Consider the following 5,701-nt stretch of genomic DNA (forward strand, 5'->3'; position numbering starts at 1 on the left):
TGATTCATTGAATTACAATAGAGCTCCCTAACCCAATGAAAGGGGTTTAGTGAGTCATAGCTCAGAATTCAATTACAAAATTGATGAAAAATTCTCAAGTGTCGAAAAAAAGTCCTAACTAACTTCAATTCTATCCTATTTATACACTTTCTAAATTGAGCTTCTGTTGTGTTTCTTGGGCTTTGAGGCCTTTCCCTGATTTCCTTTTGCTTTAAGTTTATGGTCCATAATCCTGATGAGGCTGTGATCCAATTCTGTAACATTCATTGAGCAAACTTAGTGATAAACAAGTAATGACACGAGACTCAACAAATTGAAGTTCCAGACTCATCAATTCTTCAGGCCCAATCCCATAAACCATGATATTCAATTGGGTTTCATACCATAATACGTTTAAGTTGAAGTTTGTGCTCAAATGCTAACTTAAACTTCAATATACTTGGCCCAGAAACCCTTTCAAAAAGTGGCGTTTAAATTGAAGTTTAAGTTTCAGTTTAAGGTTAAACTGAAACTTAAACGTGGAAATGGAAGAAAGCAAATATGGAGTGTGGTATGGTCGAACACGTTTAAGCTTTAGTTTAAGGTTAAACTAAAGCTTAAACGTGGAATTGAAGAAAGCAACCCTGGAGGCAATTTGTGGTCGAACACGTTTAAGCTCCAGTTTAAGGTTAAACTGGAGCTTAAACGTGGGAATGAAGAAGGTAGCCCAGGAGTGTGAATGTCGAACACGTTTAAGCTCCAGTTTAACCTTAAACTGGAGCTTAAACGTGGAAATGGCTTCCTGGTGCATAATGTGGGTCGAACACGTTTAACCTCCAGTTTAAGGTTAAACTGGAGGTTAAACGTGGAGATGCTCCCTTGGTGCTATTCTCCTTCTGGCGTTTAACTTCCAGTTTAAGGTTAAACTGGAGGTTAAACGCCAGTTTCAACATTTTTCAACTTTCATGATTCTGGCGTTTAACTTCCAGTTTAACCTTAAACTGGAGGTTAAACGCCAATTTCAGCTTTGGTGCATTTCTCATTCTGGCGTTTAACTTCCAGTTTAAGGTTAAACTGGAGGTTAAACGCCACTTTCAGCATTATATGGCTTGGCAGTTTAAGTTCCAGTTTAAGCTTAAACTGGAACTTAAACTCCACATGTGATCTTCAAGCTTCCTTTATTGATTTTGTTGCTTCCTTGCCTAGCCTCTTCTTCCCTGAAATCATCCAAACAATTGCATCAAAGTCTTGCAAAATTTCATGAGAAATCTTACATTCATAGCATTCAAGTAATATAACTAAAAACTCATGGAAGTTGCATCAAAATTATACTGTTTGGATGATTCATTACTTTGTTGTTCATTTGACCATTCTTGGTTACTTTAAGCTCAAGAAAATGCATAAAACAACTAAAACTAACAGAAAAATGCTAGTGAAACTAGCCTAAGATGCCTTGGCATCACAACACCAAACTTAATACTTGCTTGTCCCTAAGCAAGTCCTGAGTTATTTGAGAAGAAAGTATGAAACAAAAAGCAATTACATTGGCTATATTAGCAAGCATTTGAAGTTCATCAGAAGGGTTTTATGCAGAAAGTTGCAGCATCACTTTTTCATTCTTATCAGGTAGGATTATCACTTTTTTTTATTGCATCCATCAAACACTGCTATGGCCTCTTGTTATTCTTATGTCCTTGGCACTTTTTCCTTTCTTTGTTTTTCTTTTTTTTATCAGTGCACTACACATATCCACTACAGGCATTTTAGTTCACATTTCTTCTTGAGACATTGGTGCCCAGCACCTCTTTGTGTGACTAAATGTTTTGTATTTAGGTTGCTCTTGATAATGGACTTTTGGTTGATAATCCCGGGTTAGTTAACCCAAGTTACCAAGTGTTGAAACACTCCTCAGAACCTATTCATCCAAGCATATCCTTAATACATAAACACCACAGGCATTTGTCTCACAATTTCAAACCATTGGTGCCTAGCTTATTTTCTCAATTTTTTTTTTTTTGCTTTTTGGTTGCCCTTTTTCAGTGGCTTTTTCTTCTTCTTTTTCTTTCTTTTTCATGGCCAAAGACATTTATTCATCAAGATCCATAGACAGTATTCAAACTTCTACACAAAAATGATAATTCTACACTCAATTTCTAGTGATCTGACTAAACAATCAAGCATGCATACCACCACTTAATTCTACTTGATTTGTCACTAATTGAGCCAAGTTACTTTTGTTCAAACTTTTCTTTTATTTTTGGAAACAGAACAAGCATGGCAAGCATTTGTTTAAGAAGGTGGAGTTATATCCAAACATCTAGGCATTCACTTTATTCAAAGCAGTAAACAGACACTCATACTAAAAACTTCACATTCCAGAAAGATTCAACAATTACAGTTTAAACCAGAACAAGCATGCTTTTGTTTGCCTTTTAAAGAATGGTCAAGGAACAACACCACCTTGTGAAATTTCTTGTTTTCTCTTTGTTGCCAGGAAACAATTCGATTTCTCCTTCTTCTCCTAGTTGTTGCTTCATGTTCTTTCTAAGATCCTTGTTTCGTTTCCTGTAAAGAGTGATGAAGTTGCTTGCTTCTCAAGCACTTGAGTGGTTAGCTCAACTATGTATGGGTAAGTGTCTGAGTTTTAAGTTGGTGTGTGAACACCAAACTTAGTCTCCTACTTACTCCTCTGCTCTCTGAATCCTTGAATTCTCCTTGGAATGAAGTTGCTGCTAAGGATTTTAAGCATTTCTGTGGTTGCTTAGAATGGTTGTTTTTTTTTATATAATTCAAAGGTTGTTGTGTTCAGTTGATCTGTATGGTGGAACACCAAACTTAGAGTCACACATTCCCCTTTGAATTATTGATCCACGAATTCATTGTTTGGTGTGAAACACCAAACTTAATTCTTTGCAATGCACAGAAACTACTTCACCTTTTTATTGAAACAAATAAAAGAAACAGCAAAGGGGTATTGCCTCAAGTACACCAAACTTAGAGACCAATTGTATTTTACATGCAATGTTTAGTGCACCTTATCAACAGTTGTTCTGAGAATTCAAGTTCATGCATAAGAAACCATGCTTTATTAGATGCAGAGCAAAACAATAAAGAGTAAGGATACTAAAACATGGGTTGCCTCCCATGAAGCGCTTCTTTAACGTCACTAGCTTGACGGTTGTCCCTTGTTAGGGTGGATTGTAGTGCTTGATGTCCTCTCCTCTCACTATGGAAACATCCCCATTTGATTCCTTCATGATTTCCAAATGTTCCATAGAAAGAACTTTCCTGATTGTGAACACTTGAGGGAGCTGGGAAGGAATGGGTTTGAGGCCAGGTGGGATTGGCAAATAATGACTTGGTATCACTTTATCTCCCGGAGAGAAACCTTCAGTGGGAATTTTCTTGTTTCTCCACCCTCTTGGCAATTTCTTTACAATTCTTCCCTCTCTCTTGAGGATTTCTTCATTGACCCTTATGCTAGGAGGACACTTCTGATCTGTTTCTATTGATTCTTGTGGCTTTAACTCTTGTAATTCTTGTTTGCCTTCAAAGGATTGTTTTAGAGTTTCAGCTGCTGAATTGCTTTCCTCCAAACACAGATTGCTATTATCATCCTTAGGCTTTTCAGGTTCTGGTTCAGGCTCAGATGCAGGTTTAAAAATATGGAAAATGAGCTGTTCATCATGTACTCTCAAAATTAGCTCTCCTTGTTCTATATCTATGAGCGCTCTAGCAGTGGCTAGAAATGGCCTTCCCAGAATGATAGGGTGTAGGTAGCTTTCCTCCATGTCCAAAATGACAAAGTCTGTGGGGAAAAAATAATTTCCCACTTTCACCAGCACATTCTCAACTACCCCTTCAGCTTGCTTTTGAGTTTTGTCAGCCAGTTGTATGATTACATCAGTAGATCTCACCTCATTCAGTTGTAGCCTCCTCATAAGAGTCAGAGGCATCACATTTATGCTAGCTCCTAGATCACAGAATCCTCTGTCAAATTTTGTTTCCCCTATGATGCAGGGGATATGAAAACTTCCTGGGTCTGTTTTCTTAGAGACCATATCCTTCTTGATGAGTGCACTGCATTCTTTGTTCATTATTACAGTTTGTCCTCCCTTCAAAACTCTTTTCTTGCTCAGCAATTCCTTCAAATACTTGATATGTGTAGGCATCTGCTGGAGGATCTCAAGAAAGGGAATATTGATGTAGAGAGACTTAAATGTCTCTAAGAACCTTGAATATGTTTTCCCTTTTTCACCTCCTCCTAACCTCTGAGGAAATGGTGCTTTTGGTTGGTATGTTCCCAGCATGCCTTCCTTTTGCATTTCCTTGGCTTGCTCAGTTTCACTTTCCTGCTTAGCTTCTTCCACACCTTCTTTCAAGATTTCTGGCTCCTTTTCTGAGGGTCTGATTCCTTCTTCTTCTGAGACTTCCTTCAATATGGTGATGGCCTTGCATTCTTCCCATCTCACTCCCTTTTGTTCCCCCTTAGGATTCTTTTCAGTGTCACTAGGGAACACTGCAGTTGACTTGGGGGCCTGTTGAGATAGCTCTCCTACTCGAGACTCCATCCACTTGAGTTTTTCACCATGGCTCCTTAAGGTCGATCTCACATCTTCCTTAAAGCTTTTCAACTCATTTATGTCCTGACCCATGTTTGCTAGTATTCCTTCTATCCTGTTTAATTGATCTTGAAATTGTTGTCTCGGATTAGGTTGGGCAGGTTGATTATTTTGGCCATGATATGGTGGTTGGGAGTAAGTGTTTTGTGTGGCTTGGTATGATCTTTGGTTGGAGTTGTAAGGTTTGTGGTTTTGTGGTTGGGTTTGCTGGTTTCCCCACCCAAAGTTTGGGTGGTTTTTCCATCCTGGGTTGTAAGTGTTGGAGTGTGGATCATATGATTGCTTTTGTTGGTTTCCCACATAGTTGGCCTCTTCCCAATCACCTCCTTCAATGCTTACTTCCTCTTGATCTTGTGTGTGTATTGCAGCCACTTGTTTTGTGTCTAATTTCCTGGTGAGCTCTGCTAGTTGCTTGGCAAACACCTTGTTTTGGGCTAGAATTGTATCAACATGGTTCAGCTCCATGACTCCCTTAGTGTTGTGCCTCTCTGAAGCGTAGTAGTACTCATTCTCAGCCACTGTCTCAATCACTTCAATGGCTTCTTCCACAGTCTTCTTCCTGTTCAATGAACCTCCTGATGAATGGTCTACAGCCTTCCTTGATTCATAAGAGAGTCCATCATAGAAAATATGCAATTGCACCCAGTTATGAAACATGTCTGGTGGGCATCTCCTTGTCAAATCCTTGAACCTCTCCCATGCCTCGTAGAGAGTTTCACCGTCTTGTTGTTTAAAAGTCTGAACCTCAGATCGAAGCCTATTGACCTTTTGTGGGGGGTAGAAACGTGCCAGAAACTTGCTTTCCACCTCATCCCAGGTTGTTAGGCTCCCCCTTGGGAATGATTCCAGCCACTTAGCTGCCTTGTCCCTAAGTGAAAATGGGAACAAGAGCAGTTTATAGGCATCTTCCTGGACTCCATTGGACTTCACAGTGTCGCAAATTCTCAGGAATTTTGTGAGATGTTGGTTTGGATCTTCATTAGCACTCCCACCAAATGAACAATGATTCTCCACCAGTGATATTAGCTGTGGTTTGAGTTCAAAATTGTTGGCCTGAATGGGTGGTTTCTGAATGCTGCTACCACAATTCCTAGAGGTTG

At 39.2% G+C, this 5,701-nt stretch overlaps 1 non-coding gene across 1 annotated transcript; it reads left to right on the forward strand.

Annotated features, from left to right (window-relative positions):
• Positions 1-5,256: 5,256 nt before the first annotated feature.
• LOC130977480 (small nucleolar RNA R71) lies at positions 5,257-5,360 on the forward strand. Its single transcript, XR_009085169.1, has one exon. It is a non-coding gene; the product is annotated as a small nucleolar RNA R71 (small nucleolar RNA).
• The last annotated feature ends 341 nt before the right edge of the window (positions 5,361-5,701 follow it).

This window comes from Arachis stenosperma, chromosome 4 (assembly GCF_014773155.1).
Source record: "Arachis stenosperma cultivar V10309 chromosome 4, arast.V10309.gnm1.PFL2, whole genome shotgun sequence".
Classification (NCBI taxonomy): Eukaryota; Viridiplantae; Streptophyta; class Magnoliopsida; order Fabales; family Fabaceae; genus Arachis; species Arachis stenosperma.